The following is a 10,337-nucleotide window of genomic DNA, read 5'->3' on the forward strand; positions in this document are numbered from 1 at the left end:
CAACATGAAGTTAAGACAGGGATGGAACCAGCCCCACCTCTGCTGGAACAGGAAAATCAATCAGGGGACAGAACACAGGGCAGTGTGGGAGGGGATCACGGGGGAGACTAGTCTCCCCACCCCCTCACATTATGCCAAGAGGAACACAGACACACTCAGATGCCCTTTGCAGAAAGAGAAGTCAGAGATTCCTGAAGTCATAATGGGGGCGGGACAGGAACAAATCTTGCATGACACTGTCCCCCATGAGACAGCTGTTTCACGCTATAGCAGAAAACAATTATGAATAATTTAAGGCACTCGCTATAATTAGTGACATTCTGAACAGCCCACCACATGCTCAGAATGTCCCAATCAAAGAGTATCCATAACCTAGTCCAGGCCCCTCCACCCCAACATCTCCCCACTTCAGGCCTCCAGAGTGTCACCTGCCTTGAGAGACACATCAGAGCCCTGGGCACTGTCACTGCCTGGAGTAGACCAAAACAGGACGTGGTCAGAGCCCACAGGATTTGAGACTAATAGAGGAACTATGTGGTACTATGGGGTGGGTGCACTCCCCATGGGCTCCCATCTATACTATCACAAGGGTCTCAGGCAACACACTCACTCCATCCTTACTTGCAGCCTGAGCATAGCTCCTTCCTTTCTCACCTAAGGGAAGAAAACATCCTGTGAGAAACCAGGGAGGATGGAGGGCCATGAGATCCTAAAGGAAGCCCCTAGTCCTGGAGCCCAGAGAAGTTTCCAGAACTGTGATTACAGACCCAGGGCAGGATCAGGAAACATGACGACAGCACATGTGTGGAGACTGGACCAACCACCCTCGTGACCTCTGAATTGTGACTTCCCCTCATCATCTCCTCTGTCCTGTGACTGTTGGGAATCAGGTCCCTATCACCAGACTCATCAAGGTGATAAATTTATCCTTCATTCTCACAAGTGCTTTACTAAAGAGTAAGTGTTAGCAAACAGGGTCCCAGACTAGGAAAACACATGTGCCTGTGGATGGGACTTCCCATTGACCAGGCAGGACAAACTTCTACCTGGGCTTGAAACACCCCAGTGGGACAAGATATCTCAGACCATACTCCTTCCCCACCTGAGTGCTTCTTCCTCCACATCACAACACCAGCCACCACAGCTCCAAGGAGAAGCAGGCCAACAATGATGCCCACAGTGAGGATGGTGGACTCAGGAGGCGGCTCTGGGAAGGGAAGGGAAGGTGAGGGCCCTGACCCTCCTGAAGGTCTCCAGAAGGGCTCCTGATTTCCCTGAGAAGAGGCTCTGAGCCCACAGCTCCCTCCTTACCCCATCTCAGGGTGATGGGCTCAGGCAGCCCCTCGTGCTGCACATGGCACGTGTATCTCTGCTCCTCTCCAGAAGGCACCACCACAGCCGCCCACTTCTGGAAGGTCCCGTCCCCTGCAGGCCTGGTCTCCACAAGCTCTGTGTCCTGGGTCAGGTCCTCCCCATCACGCTGCCAGGTCAGGGTGATCTCCGCAGGGTAGAAGCCCAGGGCCCAGCACCTCAGGGTGACCTCATGGTCAGAGATGGGGTGGTGGGTCACATGTGTCTTTGGGGGGTCTGAAGGGAAGGATCAGAAAATTCAGGAACTTTGCATCCGTTTGGGGCACTGAAGCAGCACTCATATGACCATCCTGAAAATGGACAGGACAGCTGGAGTGAGGGAAGGGAGCACAAAACCCAGACACCAGCCTTGACACAGGAACCTGAAATAAGCTCCAGTCCTTGGAAATTTCTGGAGTTAGAGTGAGTCAGCCCCGGGTAGGAGGCAGGTCTCTGAAGAGCAGTAAAGGGATTTCTGGTCCTGAGCTGGGTGGAGGCAAAATGACTCAGAAAACCTGGTCAGACCTCAATCACAGTTAGGCTGTGGCTCGTAGAACAAGGCCTGAGAGAGAAAGTCCCAGAGCTGCTCCCAGAGTCAAAGGGAACCGCTTGTCAGTTATTTCAGAGATAGCTTCCTCCTCCATCCCCAGACAGCCTGGACCCCTTAAAGTCCCAGAGAGAAAGGCAAGACTCCTCTGGGGAGTCACTCTTTGGCACTAGATCTGAAAACCCTGGTGGAGTCAGTCTCCTGACCCATGGGCTGGGCACATTCAGGTGTTGATCCCATTTCCCGCCTCTCTCTGTCGGATGGCAGGCTCAGCCCAAGGGGAGATCAGGAGGCCCCGCAGCCCCTTGCACCGGCGCGCTGCAGCGTCTCCTTCCCGTTCTCCAGGTGTCTGAGGAGCCCTGCATGCAGGTGCCCTCCAGGTAGTTCCTCCAGCGCTCCACCTCACCGGCCGCCTCCCACTTGCGCCGGGTGACCTGAGCCGCCGTGGTCCAGGAGCGCAGGTCCTAGTTCAGGGCGATGTAATCGGCGCCATCGTAAGCGAACTGTCTGTACCCGCGGAGGAGGCGCCCGTCAGGCCCCACGTCGCAGCCATACTGGTGCTGGAAGGTGTGAGACCCTGACCCCGCCCCGAGGTCAGCCCGGACCACTCGGCCTCGCTGCCGCCCCACCCCCCTGCAGCGATTAACCCTAAACTGAAAATTAAACCGCGGAAAAGTCCCTGCCGGCTCTTCCCGGGTCGGGGGTCCGGGTGGGTCCCGCAGCCTCGGGGTAAATCTCGGACCCGGAGACTCGGGGAGACCCCGACCCGTCCGTGGGGATGGGGGCTCGCGACCTGGGTCCGAGTCGCTCACCGGCCGCGCAGGGTGTTCAGGTTCACTGGAGAAGTTTGTGCGTTGCCCTTGGCGCACCGCGTCTCCCGCTCCCAATACTCCGGCCCCACGTGCTTCATCCACGGCGCCCGCGGCTCCATCCTCGGAGTCGCGGCGTCGCTGTCGAATCGCAGGAACTGCGTGTCGTCCACGTAGCCGACTTCGAGGTACCAGGACTCCCCGCGGCCGGGCCGGGACACGGCGGTGCTGAAATACCTCATGGAGTGGGAGCCTGAGGGCGGGGAGGGGCTGAGACCCCGCCCGACCTTGCTCCAGGCGCGGGTCCCCGGGTCCCAGGGTGATGGGGCCGGGAGGGGGCGAGGGTAGGGGCTCGGGAGACGGAATAGAGGTGGTGGCCAGAGAAGCGTGGGAGACCCCAGTGGGTAAGAGGAGAGGGCGGGAGACTGGGGATGGAAGGACCTGGGTCAGGACGCGGCGGGGCCGAGGAGGGGCGGGGTGGGCGTGTCTGGGCTGGGTCCTCGGAGAGGCGCCTTCCCCGGGGGTCCTGCGCCCCCACCCGCGCCGTAGCCTTGCTCCGCCCCCCGCAGAGGCCGTTTCCTCCCGACCCCTCACACACCAGTCCAGGTCTCTGTCGGGGTCAGGGTCCCCGAGAGCAGCAGCAGGAAGATTCCAGGCGCCATGACCCTTATTCTTAGGGTCTGAGGAGAATTTGAGCCCCGGAGGGTGGTGGAGACTTTATAACCAGGAACGGCAGACACGCTGATGGGCTTCCTTAGAAACCGGACACTCAATGGGAGTGAGAACTGGGGCCCCGTCATGAGTCTTCAGGCAGGAGGAGCTGACAAAGGTTGTGAGAGGGACAAGTGAGTCTCAGGAAGACGGGGACTCCCCAACACTGAGCTGCAGAAACCGCCCCAGACTCTGCCCTCGGGGCCTGGGACCCTGAGAACCACTTGCCCTGACCCCTCTCCCCCTGCACCGAGAGCTCTTTGTCACACCGTCTCCCTGAGTCCTGGCCCGGGGGCTGTCTGAGGAAACCAGGGAGAGACCCCCAGGCTGGGCTCAGGCCCTCTTCCTCCTCTTACTGGAATCGCTCTCCCTGAAATGGACTCGAGTGCCACCCACTCACCTGCCACCCATGGACTATCTTCCCCACAGGGGTCAGGGATCCTGCTAATGTGAGTCAGGATGTGTCATTTCTCCACTAAAACACTCCACTGGCTCCGTCTCACTCTTGGGAAGCCTCTAGAATGTAACACACACGAGCACAGGGGCTTTGGGCTGTTTAGGTCAAAGCTGTATCGCCAGGAGATAAAGCCATGCTTGTACATAGTAGGGATTAAATTAGCTGTCGTTGAATAAATGAATGAAATGTGATTGTAGTAAAATTTAGTTATGTTATTGAAAATCATAAAATGAAAAACGGAAAAAAATTTGGAAAGATTTTATTTTATGTGACTATCATGCTTATCAGTTCATAAATTCATTCCACTGGAAAAAATGCTATATGCTTATCTGTTGCACATTGAGCTTGCCTATTAGTTTCTGTTACTGTGTAACAAAACGATGACTCAGTGGTTCAAAACAACACCCACTTATTTGCTTACATTTCCTTAGTCAGAAATCCGTTCGTGGTATATGTGGGCTCTCTGTTCAGGGTTTCACAAAGCTGTGTTCTCATCTTGAGCTCAGGATCTTCCTCTAAGCTTATATGGAGGTTGTTAGCGGAATTCACTTTTTTCCAGTTGTAGGCCTGAGGACCCTCTTTCCTTGACAACTGTCAGCGAGGAGCCAGAGCAGGGCTGCTCCCAGCACCTACTGGTCACCAGCATTCTTTGCCAGGTGGCCTCCATTTTCAAAGCCCACAATGGAGAAAATCCCTCACGTTGAATCTTTCCCACCTTTGAATCTCTTTGCTCAGGAAGAACCCAGTGGTTTTAAGGGCTCACCTGATGAGGACAGTCCCACCCAGGACAATCCCCTTGTCTTACCATCAACTGATTTGAGATCTTAGTTACATGTGCAAAATCCCTTCTCAGCAGCATCTATGTTAGTGTTTGGTTGAATAACTGCGGGGAAGGAGAGTAACCAGAAGGAGGTTGTTGTGGACCATCATAGAATCAGCCGAGCACAGCCTGGTTATTCCTTTGTGTTTCATTGGGTCATGGTTGGAAATGAAGTTCAAATAAATAGATTGTTGTGAATGGTAATAAAATGCATCCTGTTTATTAACCAGAGAAATTTGTCTTAAATCTTAAAACCAAATGATGGGTTTAATATTTAATACAGTCGTCCCGCTTATCCACAAGGATACCTTCCAAGACCCCCAGTGGATGCCTGAAACCGGGGATAGGATCAAACCCTATATACTGTGTTTTCTCCTACGCATACTTTTGTACTTTGGGCCCGTTATGAAGTAAAATAAGGTTTACTTGAACACAGGCACTGTGATACCAGGACAGTTGATCTGATAACTGAGACGGCTACTAAGTGACTAATGGGCGGATAGCATACACATTGTGGATACACTGGACAAAGGGATGATTCACATCCCAGGCAGGACCGAGCAGGATGCTGCAAGATTTCATCAAGCTACTCAAAATGGCATGCAATTTAAAATTTATGAACTGTTTATTTCTGGAATTTTCCATTTAATATTGTCAGACCACAGTTGACAGCAGGTAACTGAAACCGTGGAAAGCAAAAGTGCAGATAAGGGGGAACTAGTGTGATTAATTTACAGCAAGCAAAAGTTAAAGTGCAATAATTCACTCTCTCTTTGGACTGAGTATGAGTTATGTACTGCAGGATAAGAAATTACCCAAAATTTAGCAGCTCAAAACAACAAACAGGTATTATCTCCCACAATTTCCCAGGGTCAGCAATCCAGGAGAGGTTTACCTGGGTGCTTCTGGCTCAGGGCCTGTCTCAAGGTTGCAGTCCAGTTGTCAGCCAGGGCTGCATCAGAGGATGGCTTGACTGGGGCTGGGACATTCCCATGAAACATGGCTCATTCATATGGCTGTTGGAAGAGGCCTTAGTTCCTTGTTGGATGGTTCCCGGAGGCCTCAATTCCTAGCCATGTGGACTTTTCCACAAGCTGGCTAATGACTAGGTAGCTTGCTTCTCTCAAAGCAAGTGATCCAAGAGAGAGAGCAACCAAGATGGAAGCTACCATGTATTTTATGTCCTAGACCCAGAGTCACACCTCATTCTATCAGCCTTATTCTATCAATTAGCAATGAGTCATTAAGTGCAGCCCACACTCAAAAGGAGGGAATTAAGCTCCACCTCTAGAAAGGAGGAGTATCAAAGAATTTACATACATGGTAACACCAAAATTTAAATTAGATATTGTTTCAGAATTTTGTAAATCAATGCTTGTTTTATCTGCTTTTTTTTTTAGTGCTTTATATTTCTCTTTTGGAAAATAATGATTAAAAGTTTGACAGAGAGAAAGGAGATACAACAATATTTGTAAGTTTTTCTTGCTAATGCCTTTAATAATAGTGTTCCCTTCAATAAGCTGCAACAACGTTGAGAACATGTAGTAGGTAGATCAAATACCGTACTTCTAAGAAGTGAGTGCTGTAATAGTAATACCTTTGAAATAATAACTCTGTTTTCCTTTAGAAGTTTCAAATTTAGTTTAACGTCAAAAATATTGGTTAAAATACCGATTTTCTTACTCAAGAAGATATTCAAATATAGTTGCCTAATGAAATTGCTTTTCAGTTAGAAAAATGTGAATCTCATACCTCAGGCTGTACACCTAGCTTAGCATCGTGATGACAGTATTGGTGGGATGCAGTAGGCAGGAATGGTTGACTCCAATCTATGAACAAGGTTTTCTAAACACTGGCTGTTCACTTGGCATCCTATAAGAAATTTAACGTCTTTCCCTGTGTTTTGGAATGAGATTTGGTACGAGTGACTTGGACACCAATGTGATTCTAGAAACCACCGTTCATATGTGCCTCTAAGGTTTTTTAAAAGCAGCTCAATGTGTTTTCCACTCACACTTTCTGTTCTATCACTGGTTGGTTATCCCTTTACAAGGGTTTCCAGTTTAGTTTATATTGATCAGCAATGTGCTTTTCCACTTCTGTAAAAGTAGGTAATTTAGTTCTATGTGAGATTAAATGTAAGTAACACATCAAATCCTTCTCAAGATAGAATTACATTGATGTCAGATTGAACATAGTAGACCAGAAAATCTACAGAGATGCCAGTGAGCAAAAGATCAAATGGCCTATTTCTAGCCAGTGCTAATTTTTTATGGCATCCTGGCCCTCTCTCTCTACATGACTCATAACATTGGCTGTGGCTTTTTTCCAATGTGGGTGTAATTGCTAAGGATCCTTTCAATGAATTTCGGTATTTTCTTTTCTCTTTCATTTTAAAAAAATTAATCAGAAATGGTTCACCACCTACAGTTTGAAAAATGTCAGTTTACAGAGTTATGACCAGACAAATACCTTGGCACCATCAGTGCTGTAAGAAACAGAACCTGTGAAGGCACTGTGGCCACCTCCCCAATTCCATCCTCCAGATGTAACCTCCACCCTGAGTCTCGTCTTTACTATTCCCTTGAGTTTCTCTAAAGATTTTACAATTAGTGTATATATCCCCAAACCAAATAGTATTAGTTTTGCCTGGTTTTGAACTGCCTGTATAGTGAACTCATACTGCATAGACTCTTCATGACTCAGATTTACGTAGGAGAGTTATCCCTCATTTGTGAGGCTGTCATTCATCTATTTTTACTGCTGAAGTTTTACATTTTATGATTATACCACAATTTTATTATTTTCCTTTGATGCATATTGGGTTATTCCAGTTTTTGCTGTAAACATTAGTGAACGTGTCTCCTGGGGCACATAGACAAGCAATTCCCCAGAGTGTATGATGACTAGTAGAATTGCTGGATTATATGGGGTGTGTACTTTAACCACACTAGATAATGTTAATTTGATTTCCAAAGTGCTTGTGCCAATTTAACTTTTACCAGGAATGTAAGAGTTCACGCTGCTAATATGATTGTTCTGAAAATACAAAGCTCAGCTGAAGGGGAGGAACTCAAAGTTGAAAGTGGGGCCAGCCTCCAGCGGCCTGATGACTGAGTTTGGCGTGTTCTGTTTCGGCAGCCTGGGTTGGGTTCCTGGTATTGACCTACACCACCAGTCTGTCAGTGACCATGCTGTGGTGGCAGCTCACATACAAAACAGAGGAAGATTGTTGACAGTTCGTGGGGTTTTTTTGTTTCAATCCTGTTTTCCTTTGCCTTGAAGAAGCCCTTTAGTCTGATGAAGTCCCATTTGTTTATTCTTTCTGCTGTTTCCCTTGTCTAAGAAGACACGGTGTCCGAAAAGATCCTTTTAATACTGATGTCAATGAGTGTACTGCCTACATTTTCTTCTAGAAGCCTTATGGTTTCAGGTCTCAGCTTTAGGTCTTTGATGCATTTTGAGTTTTTTTGGTGAATGGTGAAAAAGAATGGTCAATTTTCATTCCTTTACATGTGGCTTTCCAGTTTTCCCAGCACCATTTGTTGAAGAGACTTTCTTTTCTCCATTGTATGCCCTCAGCTCCTTTGTCGAAGATTAGCTGTGCATAGATGTGTGGTTTTATTTGTGTGCTTTCAATTCTGTTCCATTGATCTGTGCACCTGTTTTTGTACCAGTACCATGCTGTTTGGATTACTGTAGCTTTGTAGTATGTTTTGAAGTCAGGGATTGTGATGCCTCCAGCTTTGTTCTTTTTTCTCATGATTGCTTTAGCAATTCGGGGTCTTCTGTGGCCCCATATGAATTTTAGGATTCTTTGTTCTATTTCTGTAAAGAATGTCATTGGGATTCTGATTGGGATAGTGTTGAATCTGTAGATTGCTTTAGGTAGAATGGACATTTTAACTATGTTTATTCTTCCTATCCATGGACATGGAATGTCTTTCCATCTCTTTATCTCGTCATCCATTTCTTTTAGAAAAGCCTTGTAATTTTCGTTGTATAAGTCTTTCACTTCCTTAGTTAAATGCACCCCGAGGTATTTTATACTTCTTGTTGCAATTGTGAATGGTATTGTGTTCTTGAGTTCTTTTTCTGTTAGTTCGTTATTAGAGTATAGAAATGCTACTGATTTATGTAAGTTGATTTTATACCCTGCAACTTTGCTGTAGTTGTTGATATCTTCTAAAAGTTTCCCAATGGATTCTTTGGGGTTTTCTATATATAAGATCATGTCGTCTACAAACAGCAAGAGTTTCACTTCTTCCCCCCCATTTGGATTCTTTTCATTCCTTTTTCTTGCCTAAGTGCTCTGGCCAAAATCTCCAGTGCTATGTTAAATAAGAGTGGTGATAGAGGACATCCTTGTCTCGTTCCTGTTTTAAGGGGGATGGCACTCAGTTTTTGCCCATTGAGTATGATGTTGGCTGTGGGTTTGTCATATCTGGCCTTTGTTATGTTGAGGTAGTTCCTTTCTATCCCCATTTTGTTCAGAGTTTTTATCATAAATGGCTTTTGGATGTTGTCAAATGCTTTCTCTGCATCTATTGAGATGATCATGTGGTTTTTATTCCTCAGTTTGTTGATGTGTTGGATCACGTTGATTGATTTGCGGATGTTGAACCATCCCTGTGTCCCTGATATGAATCCCACTTGATCATGATGTATGATCCTTTTGATGAATTGCTGAATTCGGGTTGCCAAAATTTTGTTGAGAATCTTTGCATCTATGTTCATCAGCGATATTGGCCTGTAGTTCTCCTTTTTTGTGCTTTCCTTGTCAGGCTTTGGAATCAGCGTGATGTTTGCCTCGTAGAATGTGTTAGGAAGTGTTCCATCCTCCCTACTTTTCTGGAATAGCTTGAAAAGGATAGGTATTAATTCTTCTGTGAAAGTTTGGTAGAATTCCCCAGGAAAGCCATCTGGTCCTGGGGTTTTATTCTTTGGGATGCTTTTGGTTGCTGTTTCAATCTCTTTCCTTGTGATTGGTCTATTCAAATTGTCTGCTTCTTCTTGAGTGAGCTTTGGGAGATTGTAGGAGTCCAAGAATTTATCCATTTCCTCTAGGTTATCCATTTTATGGGCATATAGTTTTTTTGTAGTATTCTCTTATAATCCATTGTATTTCTGTGGAGTCTGTTCTTATTTCTCCTCTGGCATTTCTGATTTTGTTTATTTGAGCTTTCTCTCTTTTTTTCTTTGTAAGTCTGGCTAGGGGGTTGTCAATTTTATTTATCTTCTCAAAGAACCAGCTCTTTGTTTCATTGATGCTTTCTACTGCCCTTTTTGTTTCAATAGCATTTATTTCTGCTCTGATTTTTATTATTTCTCTCCTTCTGCTGACTTTGGGCTTTGTTTGTTCTTCTTTCTCTAATTCAGTTAGGTGTAGTTTAAGATTGCTTATTTGGGATTTTTCTTGTTTGCTAAGATGTCCCTGTATTGCGATGAATTTCCCTCTTAATACAGCTTTTGCTGTATCCCATATGAGTTGGTAGGTATGGCATGTTATCATTTTCATTTATCTCCAGGTATTTTTTGATTTCTTCTTTAATTTCTTCAATGATCCATTGCTTGTTCAATAGTATGTTGTTTAGTCCCCACATCCTTGTGCCTTTCTCAGCTTTTCTCTTATAATTAATTTCT

At 46.5% G+C, this 10,337-nt stretch overlaps 1 pseudogene; it reads right to left on the reverse strand.

Annotated features, from left to right (window-relative positions):
- Positions 1 to 559: 559 nt before the first annotated feature.
- On the reverse strand, positions 560 to 3,024 carry LOC102149252 (class I histocompatibility antigen, Gogo-OKO alpha chain-like; annotated as a pseudogene).
- Positions 3,025 to 10,337: the final 7,313 nt, after the last annotated feature.

The sequence above is a fragment of the Equus caballus genome, chromosome 20, assembly GCF_041296265.1.
Source record: "Equus caballus isolate H_3958 breed thoroughbred chromosome 20, TB-T2T, whole genome shotgun sequence".
Taxonomy (NCBI): Eukaryota; Metazoa; Chordata; class Mammalia; order Perissodactyla; family Equidae; genus Equus; species Equus caballus.